Source organism: Podarcis cretensis (assembly GCF_951804945.1).
Source record: "Podarcis cretensis genome assembly, chromosome: 4".
Lineage (NCBI taxonomy): Eukaryota > Metazoa > Chordata > Lepidosauria > Squamata > Lacertidae > Podarcis > Podarcis cretensis.
The window spans coordinates 92,796,496-92,813,077 of record NC_137173.1 but is presented as its reverse complement, the minus strand read 5'-3'; positions in this window follow the sequence as shown (position 1 = coordinate 92,813,077).

The window sequence follows — 16,582 nt, the reverse complement described above, 5'->3', positions numbered from 1 at the left end:
CCTTAGGAGTTGGCTCCTATGATTGGAGGACAGGAGGACATTGCTTAAAGATGCTGGGTTTATATATGCTCCTGGACCTAGAGAGAGGAAGAATGGGATAAAGGCTACAGAAAGGGCTTCTGGGTAGATAGTCAAGTCATCCCGTTTAATAGAGCCAAGTTTGATCTCATGTTCCTTGGTGTATCGGGAGTTGCAGCAGTGGTGGGGTGAGTGTGAATGTGTGTATGTTGCAAAGTCAGCTAATGCAGCAAGCGAAAACAACAACGCCTTTACATCCTACAGTACAATATGCAGTGAATGCAAAACATTTCTGCAGCAAAAGAGGAGATATGTTGCTGGAGACAACAAAGAGCCTTTGCTGTAGCCTTCTTAGACTTTACTGACTGGTGGGGTCTGCGTTGCTCCCGGACAGGGGGAAGGAAGTCAAATGACACCGAGGTTGATTTAGAGAAAGAGTTTATTCTGCTCTTTAGATAGCAGAAGGCACTTGCGCGGTCAGTCCACAGCAAGTCCAAAGAAATGAGAAATTTCATGCAGTATATATATCCTCCAGGCACCCTCTCCCCCCTTCCCCAGGAATCCAACCACGTCAGCTTATACACATAAGTTGACATCCATGACCATAAGCAGATATTCCTGTTCCGGTACTCTTGACCATAAAGGGTTGTTCCTGTTCCTATACTCTTATCTTGGGGCAGGAGGTCACCAACTCTAAAAACACTCCTGGTGCTGTTCCTGGGTCTCTTGTCAGACCTGACAAGGTCTGTGCGTCTTTGTGGTCAGGATGTAAGATAAGACCCAGACGTGCCATCCCTGCTTCACTTCGGAATGGACAAGGCCATTCATTAGGCGTCACGGACTGATAAAGGAGAGAGCTTTGTTTATACAGCTGTGTTCTTGTTATGCATTTGCTCAAGAGCTCAAGTTAATGGTTTTTAGCCAATGCACCCTTGGAGAAGGAAAAATGGGTTTCGGGGCCTGATTCAGACTGATTTTAGATTTGGGAAACCCATTCCTTCACGCAACTGTTCCAGCAACACTTTTTTGTGCCAAAGGCAACTATATCTACCAACACACTGAAGTTAAAATGTGAAACATGCACAGACACATGCACGTGCGCACACACACACGGCATGCTCATTTCTTCCAAAAATTATCCTTTTTAGGAAACTCTTTAATTTGGATGGCTAGATGAGGCTTTTACCATCAGCAACATTTCCCAAGTCACATAGAAAAATGTACCGGAAGAACAAATACAATGAAAATGGCTTGCTGTCTGATCACTAATCTCCTTCCACCAGGCCGTTTCCAACAGCAAGAAACCAAAAACATGCTTTGCTTTGCCTTCCTTCCAACATCCCTTCAACTGAGGTGTGATAGATTCCATATCAGAGTCAGGGCAGCTGTGACATGTTATACAATCGCTGTGAAGGGAATGGAAATGTAGAGGAGCAGCTGTAACTGGTGCACTGTTGTGAGTTAAATGAAGAAAAAGAAAAAGAAAAAACACATGTGAAGGAAGAGCCAAGATTGCTCCACTCACCTCTGCTGTGCCCAGAGGTTTAATATGCATTTCAACTTCACTTTACAGAAGAGCGGTTGATAAGCTGTGAAATGCCTAGATTTTCATCAAAGCAAAACTGGGTGCTGTCAAGGCTGAGACATTGGAGGCAAGGAGAAAGGGCAGGCTGAGAGCTTGTGACAAGCCATCTTGGTGGTAGCAAGTGTAAAATCATTTTAGTGTGAGACTCCATCATTTGGTACTCCTGACACATTCAGATCCAGCAAAGCAGATGTCCCAAGGAAGACAAAGAAATGAGTTTTTTCCCCTTAGCTTTAGGTAAAGGTAAAGGGACCGACTCTGGGGTTGCGGCACTCATCTCGCTTTATTGGCTGAGAGAGCCGGCATACAGCTTCCAGGTCATGTGTCCAGCATGACTAAGCCGCTTCTGGCGAACCAGAGCAGCGCACGGAAACGCCGTTTACCTTCCTGCCTATTTATCTACTTGCACTTTGACGTGCTTGCTGCAAAAAGCACCCACTCAGAGGTTTAAGGACACAAGGCTGTTAACAGAGATAAAAGTGTTCATCCATTCCAAGTGAGGGCAGGAAGCACTGCCTTCATTCTGAATTGGCATTGGGAAGTGAAATAGCTGTTTCTGATTGGCCACTTAGTCATACATTCAGAATGAGGTCAAAAATTCCCAACTTCAGACTAAACTGACTTTGTATTGGGACCAGCAAGAAGACCAGCCGCTGGAATATGTTGTTGCCCTTGATATTATTAGATTGTGTATCTAATTTTAGTAACTCTGCTATTGTTGTTTTATATTAAATTTCTGTTGTTGCATATTGCATATTTGTTGTTTTGTATTGTGAGCTACACTGAATATTATTTTAATAGAAAAGCCGGATATAAATATGAACTCTAATCTAATCTAATCAGGCAAGTCAATCAGGTCGGCAAAACTATGTTGGGACATTGTCACATTTTTTACATAACCCCCCAATTGCCTGGGAGACTTCAGAAAAGGACGTGTGTGTGTGTGTGTGTGTGTGTGTATTCTTATTTGGTTTTCAAAAATAGAAAAAGAAAGAAAGTAAACATACATTTAAAAAAACCCCATACTATAGCCACATATTGAGATTACCCTGAATCTCTTGACTTCCCGGCATCCCCTCCTTGGATCTTTTTGGTTCTATTTTCAACTGCATATCAATATTTCTCAATTTTTTCATCTTCCTAAGTTATCTATACATCCTATTACATTAAAAGTGTGTTTAAAATCCTGCTAATGTTTTAACCTGTTTACAATGATTTTATAAATACATTATAAACATTTCCCATTCTTTTTTAAAAAAATTCTTGTTTTCTTGATTCCTGAGTTTCCCAGTTAATTTTGCCATTTTGGCATAGTCCAGGCTTCCTCAACCTCAGCCCTCCAGATGTTTTGAGACTACAATTCCCATCATCCCTGACCACTGGTCCTGCTAGCTAGGGATCATGGGAGTTGTAGGCCAAAAACATCTCAAGGGCCAAGGTTGAAGAAGCCTGGCATAGTCCATCAGCTTGATTTGCTATTCTTCTTTAGTCAGGGTTGTCTCTTCCTTCCATCTCTGGTTACAGACAAGGACATTTGGAGTGGATGAAGGAGTGCTGAAACAATAGTAATGATGAGAGCAAACTACTACAAAACTAAAAATGTTGGTGAGCACTGGATGCAGTTCTCATTGTTTGAGGGAATCTGATGAAAGAGAAGCCCTCACAATTGCCTTCAAAATTGCCCTACGGGTAGAAAACACTACAACATCATATACTGGCTCTCTTTCAGTCTTCAAATATGTCAGGAAGATATGGAAGAGAGAGACCTGGGTCACTCTCATCCAGGAACTGTCTTCCAACTGTTCCTGCATTCTGGGGGTGCCCGATATGGGAGGTGTGGGGGATGTTCTCATAATTCTAAAGCAGCTCTTGAATCACTACACTGTTTGCTTTTTTAAAATGTGAACAGAAATAAATATTCCCATTCCTATTTATCATTTTTTAAATGTTGCAGGGTGTGAAATTTGATTATATAACTATTATGTAGATTAAATCAATGCCATGCCTCTTTTCCGAGACAAAACAAGAACCAAATCTGGTTTGAAGATGAAGCAAATTGTAAAATATTACACATTGGTTAAACACTTATTTTCAAAACTCCTATGTTAACACAGTGTAAAAAATTCAATGAATTTTTAATTTTTCTTATTACATGCACTGATGGTTATTGTCTCCAAATATCAACTCCCTGAAAAATGATCCAGCCTGAGTGTTACATTATATGTTTGTATGCAAGATAAGAATTTTACAACAGGGAGAAAACTGAGTGGGAGAAAATATGGTGTCTACCTTAAGATTGAACCAACGCATATGGACAAAACTGACCTGATTGTCTCTTTGGAAACTTGGTCACAGCTTAAACACATGATGGGGGAGTTGTTCCAAACAGCATATAGTGACTTGTTATGTATAGATTAGCCATAGCAGAAGCTCATGTTTTACACATGCTAGCATATGTTAGCCTGCAGTAAACTATTTAAACACTAGATATAGGCTATAGCATATATTGTATTCAGAGGAGAGCTGAACAGGATAACTTGTAAGAGTTATGCAGAAAAATAGACACAACATTAAAACTGTAGCCTCATCAGCCTTAAAGCGGAAATCGCAGGATTGTTGATCACAGGGAAGCTAAGCACATTCAGATGATATGCTTAGAAGTAGCTTCCAGAGGCACTGAGTTCTGCCCCACATGGGGGGAGGGTTGTCTCATTCAATGAGTGTGACATCACACATACAACACACACGTGTGATGTCACACAATCAGGAGGAGACTCAGAGGCCTGGAGGGGCCCTCTACCACTGTGAGGAGGCCCTGCAGAGCCCTCCACCACCACAGCCCAGCCCCTCAAAATTGTTAGCATGTTACTCCTCCCATTGCAAGGATCATCTGATCTCCTTGCTTATTTTCCGTTCCATGAGAAAGGAAGCCAGTCTGTGTGACTTCCATCTCTGGTACTATTGTACTTTTTATTTCTGCTCTGTCTTGTGTCAAAACATGATGTCTGGATGAGGGCTGCTCCTCTCATATGTGTTTGTTATGTTATTTAATCTATAATGAGTAGAAATAAAGTAGGTATGCCCAGATACCTCCTCAACTCTGTCTACACTGCTTTTACTCTGCTATACCAGGTGCTCACAAGAGTTCAGCTGTGAGTCTCAGAACACCAGGACCCCTTCCTGGGAATGCTGTGTAGCTGTTCAAGTGCCAGTGGAGGCCATGGAGTTCCATTAAAAATTGGGGGGCATCCCCACATACATTGGGGGGGGGGTCGGCCCCATAGAATTGGCACCTGTGGTACCTTCAGATCTTCACACAAAATATGTGATTTTTCAAGAGTGAAGAAAAAGGTTAACCTTAACTCTGGCCCTCTCCTCTATGTATGTTTTGCCCTGCTGCCTTCAGGGTAGGGATCAGGAAGAAAATAATTTCAGTTTGCATTGAAAGGAGAACCTAACAAGTTTTCATTTACTGAACCAACACTAGATTAGTGGAAATGAAATGGACAGAGCCATCCATCTCTAGCAGTTCACACCTACACAAAAATCTAATGCAGTTCTACATCATCCTAAAGTGGATGTTGCCATAGGATTATCTCCTTAGAAATATGTCTCCATTGATGCAGTTTTTAGGCTAACTTAAATGAGACTATCCTACATATGCTCACAGCTGTTCTACATTCCGCTAAATTTGACGTGTATTTACTTGTCCAAAGATTACTTGTCCAAAGATTATCTAAGTTTTCTTTTTTAATTTATGCACACATTAGTCTTAGTCCACCCCTTCTAGTTTATCCATTTGTAAGAAATTGGGAAGGAAATTGTATTTTAATGCATCTGCCCACCCAAACCATTAATATAGCACCTATGAGAAAAGAGAATCACATAATTGACATGGGATGGGCACTGAAGAGTCTTTTTCTTGGGTATGGAGTAAATAAAGCTATTGAATTTTTAATTATTAAAACAGGGCACAAAAGAGACAGAGACAGAAATTCAATGAAAACTAAAGCAAAATGGACATGATACATAATCAGTACCCTCAGTTTTCTGTAAATGTTTACCAAAACACTGGAAGCTCTATTCAATTAACATTTAATGGGTACCAAAAAGAAAACAACTTGGATAAAATTCCATGCTAATCATAATCTTTAGTATAGTGTGAGCTTCAGAAATATTGCCTTTGATAAATATGCAGCAAACTAACAAAATTCAGGGTCTAAACTATACCATTCCTAAGAGGCTACAGAAATTTTAAAAATGGTCTAATATGTATTATTTATCGGTGCTTAGTCATACTTTAAAACAGGAATGTATAATACTTTCCACACTCTTCCAGATATTTGGGGCATTGGAGAGAAAATGTGGAAGCTGCCAGTGGAATAAGGCTCATATTTTTTCCTGGAATGCCTGAGAATGATGAGTTGTCCAGGACATTCTGGCAAAAACAAAATGCCAAAGAGCTGGCAATGTAAAATAAAATAATAATAATAATAATAATTTATTTATACCCCACCCATCTGGGTGGGTTTCCCCAGCCACTCTGGGCGGCTTCCAATGAAATATTAAAATACAGTAGTCCATAAAACATTAAAAGCTTCCCTAAACAGGGCTGCCTTCAGATGTCTTCTAAATATTGTTGTTCTCTTAACATCTGGTGCAAGGGCGTTCCACAGGGTGGGTGTCACTACTGAGAAGGCCCTCTGCCTGGTTCCCTGTAACTTGGCTTCTCGCAGTGAGGGAACCGTCAGAAGGCCCTCGGAGCTGGACCTCAGTGTCCGGGCAGAACGATGAGGGTGGATACGCTCCTTCAGGTATACTGGACTGAGGCCATTTAGGGCTTTAAAGGTCAGCACCAACACTTTGAATTGTGCTCGGAAACATACTGGGAGCCAATGTAGGTCTTTCCAGACCAGTGTTATGTGCTCTCGGCAGCCGCTCCCAGTCACCAGTGTAGCTGCTGCATTCTGGATTAGTTGTAGTTTCCGAGTCACCTTCAAAGGTAGCCCCACATAGAATGCATTGCAGTAGTCCAAGCGGGAGATAAGCAGAGCATGCACCACTCTGGCAAGACAGTCCGCGGGCAAATAGGGTCTCAGCCTGCGTTCCAGATGGAGCTGGTAAACAGTAAGGTTTTCTACATCTGCTGCCAGAGGTGGGAGATTTATTTATTTTTTTGCACAAATTAGAAGGGGAAGCGAATATGAATGCAAATACAAATTAATGAATGAAACTAACAAAAGAGGTGCCAATGAATGAAAGACAAATGAACAAGGTTTTCTACCTTCAACAAATGAAATCTGAAAATGAAAAGAACTCTCTCTCTTACACACACACTTGCAAATTACACACACATCCTCCTCCAGCCTGTAGCTGTACAAATGGTTATGTGTCTGTATTTTTTTATACTTCAGATATATGAGTCAAATATCGGGCACCCACTGAAGGATCGCAATGAAGGTCATTCAGAGATTTTATATAGCTCTACAATGCACTGGTGGTCAGCTATACCCAGCTTATTGGTTCAGGTATACTTCAGATTCCACTGTTGATCCATGTTTTGCCCCTTCTCTTATTAAGATTATCATAGAAGAAGCATCTTACATCAAGGCACTCCTGTGTTCACACAACTGTTTGTTTAATACCTAGAAGTCATCATGATGAATCTGCGCATGGGAAATAATATATATGGAAAATTAGTAGATTTTCCATAATGAAAGTTGAAGCCAAATGCCATATTAAAGCCTGATTTGTTCCGTTGCTGTCAGGGAAGCAACCAAGTTGTTAAAAATGCATAAATAATAGGTTCATGATACCCAAGAAGTCGTAATACATTTTGTTAATCAATAGCTTAGCCTTTTTTTCCTGGAATACTAATGCATAGCCTTTCACAAAAATTATGTCACATTGCAGTGATCCAAATAATTGTGAAAGCACTCTTTTCCCCGATCTTGCCTGCAGACTTTTGCAAAGCATTTAATCTCTTGACTTCTGTGTTCCATAGGCCCAGCATTGTTGCAGTGAATGCACACAAGCACATCACTGGTAGGTTATAAGTAACTATATGACGGAATCCTGCCGTCATAGATGGTGCTTAGCATAGCATAGAAAGAAGACACAATGAGGCAGCGAGTATTCTCATAATGGCTGGGCAGTTCCTTCCAACCTCTCTCCTCCGGCAACTTTTATTTATCATCCTTTGTCCTCCCAGCCGCATGGCCGTTTTCCAAAGTCTCCTGTTACCTCATCCGGTCAAGGCTTTTATTGCACCCGTCACCATATAAGGTAATCATTGCCTAAAGGAATGTCAGGGGGCACCCTGCAGTATTTACAAGCCTCTGCCTTGGCTTTATGACTCCCACAACTATACAACCTATGGAAGTTTTTAACGTTTAATTTTTTATTGTGTTTTTATATATGCTGGAAGCCATCCAGAGTGGCTGGGGTAACCCAGTCAGATGGGTTTGGTACAAATAAGAAAATGATGGTGGCGGTGTTTGGGTTCAATGAGAATAGCCTTCTCCTTCGGCAAAGATCCCCTCTGTACTCTTCTAACTCTACCAGAAGCCATGATCTTCTTCATAAGCTTATCGTAACTCTATCTTTTTAGAAAGCTTCTTTCTTCCAGGTTATTCTTGTAGTGTGGCACATATCAGTTGTCTACAGCTCTTCTCAATGTTATACCCTGAACATTTATAGACAAGAGCAAGCAGGATTACAAAAGCAAGCCCTGCTCCCAGGAACAGGAAGATCTGAAGAAAGCTTCTAAGGAAAAACTCCTCCTCAGCTACCTTGTATTTTAAAGCAACAGTTCTTCTGGAAATTCTTAAAAGGCATCCATCCTCCGGAAGTCACAAAATAATACCCCAAACTTTCCTGGGAGATAAAATAGTGCAACAAAATTGGAAGTGTGGCATTTGGTAAACCTTCATTTTTCATAATGTACAAATAAGAGTAGGCAGGACCTCTGTTAAAGTTCCATAGGTTGTTTAAACTTTCTAGGAACATGCCTGAGAAAACTGGTTATGGCTGTTTGCTGTATGTCATGAAACTGGCAGTACTATGGGGAGAAGGAAGAGGATCCCACCAAGGGGTGTAGCCACAATTGGGCAAGATGGGGAAGGAGAGGTTGGTGTAGGAAATATTCACAGGATGGTGAGGTAATGAGGAACAGGGAAGCATACTGGACTAAGGTTTTGATACGATCTGAGCATGCTCAACAACAGTGGGGAAATCTAATCCTGCAATGAAAATCTAACAAACCACGAGGAATTTCCTTTGTCTATAGACAGTTGTGTGGTAAGACCCTCAAACCAACCCCCCATTAGGGTAAATAAATTCACACAGACATGGATATTTTGTTTAAGGTTTTTGGTCAAAAATTTGGCCACAACTTTATTGATTACAGGAATGATTACAGTATTGGCTTAGGCATTGTCAAGACTATATCTGACTCCTGCCCCCTTTGCAGGAAGTCTGTAAGGGTAAACCACCCAAAGGGAAACTGCTTCGGGGAATCTGCCTACATCTCCCCTGGTGTTCCCAGAGGCCTGGCATGGCCCTCACCCTTCAAGTGGACTTCGGACAGGAACCAGGCCCTGGCTTCCTTTAACGGAATACCCTTGAAACGAAGGGGCAAGCGATGGCCGACCTCCCCTCCCCCAATCACCATAAGTCAATGCCTAACCACCAAACCTTACAAAGTTGTGATGATTGCTAAGAGGTAGGCAAAATCCAAGTGGCCGTGCCAATTTGCCAAATGGAAAAAATTCCTACCCAGCCCCCGACTCAAGCCGGGCAACCAACCAAAGTCCAAAGCAATGACAAAGGATCTAAATTAAAGGGAGGGTGGGATGGGTGTCCAGCAGCGTGAATCAGGACACGTCACGCTGCCACTTTTATACTTTCCCCACTATCATTCTTTGACATGATTGGGCAATAGTCCTGGGTGATTGTTGTGCCACCCCGGTGTGAGGGCGATAGCTCCACCCACACCAGGGTGGGGGGAACCAGGTTGAGAGCCTGCCCGCAACCAGGACCATCTATTAAGATGATCCAATTTGTGTGGCAAGACCCTCAAGCCGACCCCCCATTAGGGTAAATAAATTCACACAGACACGGATATTTTGTTTAAGGGTTTTGCCCATAATAATTTGGCCACAACTTTATTGATTACAGGAATGAGAGCGGTATTGGCTTAGGCATTGGCAAGACTATATCTGACTCTTGCCACCCACGCCAGGGTGGGGGGAAACAGGTTGAGAGCCTGCCCTCAACCAGGACCATCTATTAAGATGATCCCATCTATTACACATGCTCACGCTGTTTGCAATTTGGACCAATCCCAGGTAGACAGCATGTGCATGTAAGAAAGAGAGAGAGAGAAACAAAAATATCTGATTGGGTGACTGAATTTGAAATTTCTGTAATGAATATAAAACCTGTTGGATTCTTTGTCTGAGGTCCAGTATTCGCAGAGAAATCCCATTGGATCAAACCTCTGTGCAGAAATAAAGGATGGACTCCTTTTTCACACACCCCGCCTCATGTGCTTTTTGGTTTACTCATGAGAAATGGGGGTCAGTGCGCAGGAACCAGAGCAGCAGGACCCATCACCAGAGGAGCCCCTGTCTCCATGAACATGGTGGGCTCAGAGATGTTGGGAGCAATAGGTGGGGTGCTCCAGGAGGCCGAGGCAGGCAAAGGCCTACAGCCCAGCTCTCTAGCTGACCAGGTGAGGCTTGCTAAATCTGGGAGGAGGTATGTGATTTCCCAGCTTGAGTAGGCTTGGAGCAGGTGAGGGTCACATGCCTTAACAAGCCCAGATGCTACAATCAGCGGGCATAGTATAACAGAGCAGCAAAGCTAAGGTGCTGTGTCTGCTCTTTTGCCCATGTTTAAGGACCTCAGCTTGGATGTGCCAGGATCTCGGTGGGAATCTGGATTGGATTGACTGGGGACTTGGCATACTGACTTGCTGCCAGGTAGGCCAGGGGGTCAGGACACTGTATAAATAACAACATACACAGTATTGATGGGCTGGCTCCTCTATATTATGAAGACCAATAAAAATTCAAGGGTTCCATACTGTTCTACCTGGAAGAGTGGCTGTGAAGGTATGGAATAAGGGTGTGAACTTTGCATTTTATCTGTGATTTTATTTTTTAATGGTTTTGCAGCACTCTGTATTCCACTTGAATCGGCAATTTGGTTTCTGAGCTGATCTCTATAAAAATAAAACCCTCTTTGTTCTCCAGTCACTCTTATGAGGAATCCAAAACCAGGTGTAACTCCCCTTCTGGGGTTGGCGTTTGTAGGCACAGGAGCCCCTCCAGACAGAATTAAGCCTACAAAAGTGCAAGTAGGTCTAGGGCCTTTTGTGGGAGAAGTAAAAGGGACCCACTTTCTTCTATAATTCATATATGGACTATACTTTTATTATGTCAGGTACAATTTCACATCACATTTTTGAGGAGGGAGCAGGGGTTTTTCATTTGGTCTTTATGACCTTTAAACGATTAAGAGGTGGCTGGATGGTGTATACCAGGCACCCCCAACCTTCAGCCCTCCAGATGTTTTGGACTACAGTTCCCATCATCCCTGACCACTGTTCCTGTTAGCTAGGGGTCATGGGAGTTGTAGGCCAAAACATCTGGAGGGCCAAGGTTGGGGATGCCTGGTGTATACTCTTGCAGGGGTTAGAAAGTAATGGCTCGTCTTGATGATCTTTTTTCAGAGGAACTGAGACCATAGGATTGTTTGGAAATGCAATAAGAAAACAATCAACCATTGTTTTTTAAAGCAAGCAGAAAAATACCCTAAGCATTGCAGATGGTGTCAGAGAGAGCAAGTAATCCATTGTTGATTTGCTGATTGGCATGTCTGTCAAATGCCATGTGACCTCAGGGGAATGTCAAGTTGGAGAATTTCAACAAGCCCTCTTTTAAGATATGAGTTAGCTCTTCCTCATGTAGTTAATGCAGTATCTTGAAATAAAATGGTCATATTCTGAAGAAGAAAAAATAGTTTTCTTCTCTGTGACAGGGTTTTGAAGTTGGCTTAAACTGAGTCAAAATTGGTTGTGAACATAAGAAGGCAAAGCAAAAGTCAAAGAAAGGAATGTGGAGATAAGTTTGAATATATACATTTAAATAGTGGTGTGTTGGAAAGGATTTCAGACACCAGAAATCAAAGTTGTTGTGCGTTTTTGTAGTGCAGCCAAAGAATGATAAGGTTTTCTAAATGGTTATCAGAGGCTGCAGGAAAGATGTCCTGTGGGTTGTGAATAAGGGAAAAATGTTAATGTCTAGACTGGGAAAGAAAAGAGCAAGAATACTGCTCATAGCACAGTTCCTTAAAATAGACGTTTGTCCCACTGTGAAAGCTTTTGAGCAAGCTGGCCTTTTTATGGTGTTTTTAAAAAGTTGATGGAACTTGACATCTAATGTGTGTAGCAGCCTATCTCTGTGAAGAATATACTTTATGAACTGGCAGTTTAAAAAAAATCACTGAATCCATAGATCTATGTGGGCACTCTACTTGTGTGCAAACCTTATATGAGCAGGGATGAACGCGCTAAGCTCTTCAACTGTGTTGCCATACTTGTAGTCCTCCAGTCTTTGAGGACAATGGTGTGAAGCAGGAATCCTCCGCTACTAGTGGAGGTTACCGCACAACTTAGAACCTGCACAATCAGGGTCCTAAAGTCATGCCAGAGAAGTATCAGTGAGTACAGCAATACCAATGAGAGTTCCCAATGCATGGAATGGCTAAGCAAGGCTAGGGCAATGTCTGCAGTCTCTGAAATATGCCTTGCAGTTCCTTTGGAAGAAGTTATCCATGCAGAGTTGAAGAAAATCTATAAAGGTGTAATTATTAGCAGAAAAAGAAGGTGGGGGGGAGAGAGACAGAGACAGAGACAGAGACAGAGACAGAGAGAGAGGAGAATAATAATAATTTATTATTTATACCCCACCCATCTGGCTGAGTTTCCCCAGCCACTCTGGGCGGCTTCCAATCAAGTGTTAAAAACAATACAGCATTAAATATTAAAAACTTCCCTAAACAGTTGAAAGCAACTGTCGAAAACAGTAAAGAAAGAAAGCAAATATTTGAGATAAGAATTAGCAACCCAAGGTGTATACAGGGGTACCTTGGGTTGCATACCCTTCAGGTTACATACGCTTCAGGTTACAGACTCCGCTAACCCAGAAATAGTGCTTCAGGTTAAGAACTTTGCTTCAGGATAAGAACAGAAATCGTGCCCCAGCGGCGCGGTGGCAGCAGGAGGCCGCATTAGCTAAAGTGGTGCTTCAGGTTAAGAACAGTTTCAGGTTAAGAACGGACCTCTGGAACAAATTAAGTACTTAACCTGAGGTACCACTGTAATGGCATGCTTGAACTATGCATATTTATTATGCAAGTAGGTCCCTTTGACCTTTGTGGAATTTACCTGCTCTGTCTGGGCTGTGCAAGAACATTTCCGGGGTGATTTGCAAGCTTCCACAATAACGTGTCATTCACTTGCAGTTTTAGGCATCTACCCAGTCTGGGTGGCATTGTGGTCTAAACCACTGAGCCTCTTGGGCTTGCTGATTGGAAGGTCGGTGGTTCAAATCCACATGGTGGGGTGAGCTCCCATTGCTCAGTCCCAGCTCCTGCCAAACCTAGCAGTTCAAAAATATACCAGTGCAAGTAGATAAATAGGTACTGCTGCAGCAGGAAGGTGAACGCTGTTTCTGTGCGCTCTGGTTTCCATCGCAGTGTTCTGTTGCGCCAGAAGCGGTTTAGTCATGCTGGCCACATGACCCAGAAAGCTGTCTGTGGACAAACGTTGGCTCCCTCGGCCTTAAAAGTGAGATGAGCACAGTGGTGGAGCTTCATGCTCTGGCACTGGGGGGCGGAGAGCATGCGGGGGAGTGCCTGGCACGCATCCCGGGGGTGTGGTGCACACCCCAGGAACGTGGCATGCCCGCAGGGGTGTGGCTCACATCCTGGAGGCATGGCACACGTCCCGGGGGCATAGTGCATGTCCTGAGGGCATGGTGCGCTGCCTGCAGTGGTGTGGCATGCTTCCTGGGGGTGTGGTGCACCGCCTGTGGGGGCGTGGCGCCCAGCACAGGCAGGGGGGCGGCCGTGATGGCACCCCACTGGGATCGCACTGCCGGGGGTGGTGCACTCCCCTGCCCTCCTCTTCCTCCGCCAGTGGTGCCGCAACCCCATAGTCGCCTTTGACTGCACTTAACCGTCCAGGGATCCTTTCCCTTTCCCTTACTCTAGTGGCTTATTCCATACATTTCCACTCAGATGAAATTAGTACCAGTCACTGAGATTAGCCAGTGTGATAAATCAAAATCTATTTTTAATTTTCGCTATGTAGGACTTTAAATCACTGCATTTTAAATCAAAACTTCCCTTTTCTTATGGAAATATTCTGTTACTTTTCACAAAACAGCCTGCCCTCTAGAGAACCTCCTTTAGAGGTTACTGATTTGTGTGTGTGAGAGTATTTAACACAATTATGTAACACACTGAGAGGCATTAAACATAATTCTAGTACCCTTTTATACTGTTTGAATAATGCTCTTGTTAAAGGCTCAGCCAATGCCTAGAAGTTGAAAACTAAAAAGTAATAAGCTGAGGGAAATGAAAATTGTGTAGGATAACATAAGTTACATTTGACAATATTGGATCCCTTCTTCCTATTTCTTATTCAAATAGCAAGTATCACCCTTACAAAAGAAGTGAGTTTAAAACCAAAGCTTACACAACTAGTAAAATATGGAAAGGCTGGCAAATAGGCATGAACAAATTGAATGAGTCTCTCGTATTTACATACATTTTCTGAAAAAGTAAAGCGAATAAATAGAAGAAGGTGGTTTTTTAAAAAATAATAATAAAAATCCAGGTGGATAGATCATAGAAGAAATCAGACTGCAAATTGAATTTGTGTACGGAACTGACATTTATTTTATTTTATTTGTTAGGAGCAGATGATTTCCTTAGATTGCCTCTAGAACATCTATCACACTGGATAAGAATTTATAGGATGTTTGAGATGAATGAGGAGAAACTAGTAATGCTGAAAAACAGGCTACGGACAAGAGAGAAATACCAACAGTTGAATTTGGATGGGTAGCAGAGTCCAAGCCCTCTTTGCACCACTGGGTGGGTAGGGTTTGCCTTAATGGAGATACCCCTCTGTCTAGCCCTGGCCTCTGCTGGCCTCCTGTAGCCCAGAATAGAGGTAGCCATTAATGTCAAAATACAAATATATTAGGAATATTATCGCCAACTACCGTATTTTTCGCCCTATAGGATGCACTTTTTCCCCTCCAAAAATAAAGGGGAAATGTGTGTGCATCCTATGGGGTGAATGCAGGCTTTCGCTGAAACCTGGAGAGCGAGAGGGGTCGGTGCGCACCGACCCCTCTCGCTCTCCAGGCTTCGCGCACCTCTCCGCAAGCAGCGGGAGCCCAGTACTGGGCTCCCACTGCTTGCGGAGAGTTGCCTGCATGCTGAAGCCTGTGCGTGCTGAGCTCAGCGCGTCCAGGCTTCGCGGACCTCTCCGCAAGCAGCGGGAGCCAGCGCTGGGCTCCCCCGGCTTGCAGAGAGCTGCCTGTTTGGGGGCTGGGGTCGGGGGAAGCTCGGGCTTCCCCCACCCCAGCCCCACCCCTGGGGAAAAAAATAATTCCCCCCCTTTATTTCCCCCCAAAAAAACTAGGTGCGCCTTATGGGACGGTGTGCCCTATAGGGCGAAAAATACGGTATTTCAGTCCTCTCATTCCTGGAACCCTGGCTTCTGCCGGCCTCCTGCTGCCCGTATTGGAGACAGCATAGCCTCCAAGAGTCCTGATTTTCCAGGGATAGTCCTAGAATTAGAAAAGCCACCCCTGCTTCTGATTTGATACTGGAAGGAGGATGATCCCGTGCTTGTATTTGGAAGAAGGGAGTATAGGAAGCTGTCTTATACTTGGTCAGATCAGTGGTCCATTTAGCTCAGTATCATCTACATTTGCTCACAGTGTATCTCATGGGTTTCAGGCAATAGTCTCTACCTGTCTTACCTGGAGTTGCCTATAAGTGAACCTGGGACCTTCTGCATGCAAAGTAGATGCTCTAACACTGAGCTACAGCCCTGCCAGAATTTGTTTGCAATTCCATGTACAATTTAGGTGAGCTAATGTTGTGCATGGGTATTACAGGTTAAATTGGGATGTGGGTGGCGCTGTGGTCTAAACCACTGAGCCTCTTGGGCTTGCAGATCAGAAGGTCGGTGGTTTGAATCCCTGCAATAGGGTGAGTTCCCGTTGCTTGGTCCCAGCTCCTGCCAACCTAGCAGTTCGAAAGCATACTAGTGCAAGTAGATAAATAGGTACCACTGTGGTGGGAAAGTAAACGGCATTTCCGTGTACTCTGATTTCTGTCACAGTGTTCCATTGTGCCAGAAGTGGTTTAGTCATGCTGGCCACATGACCCGGAAAGCTGTCTGCAGACAAACGCTGGCTCCTTCGGCCTGAAGCGAGATGAATGCTTCAACCCCATAGTTGCCTTTGACTGGACTTAACCATTCAGGGGTCCTTTACCTTTTACCTTTACAGGTTAAATCCTGCTTCTCATTAGCAGGCCTTATCCTTGCTAGTAGCATAGGCACTCTAGAAAATCTGAGATTCAGATGAGATCTAGTTGATGGTTGTGTCTGTGTTTCAGAGTCGACGTTCTCTTGAAATGCTGAATTTCTCTGTTAAAGGTATTTTAAAAATCCCATGATTTTTTAAAAATAAGTTGGGCATTTATAAATACTCATATAAAAACAAAAACACGTTTGCATCATTTTCTTAGAATTTCAGAGTATCTTCCCCCATCTCTTTCTGCACCTAAAACTTTAAAAAATTGAATTTCTGAATGTTAGTGTTTGATGTTCATTAACATTAAATTTGGATTTCATTTTATCCCTTATTTGAATAATTGCAGAGGGGT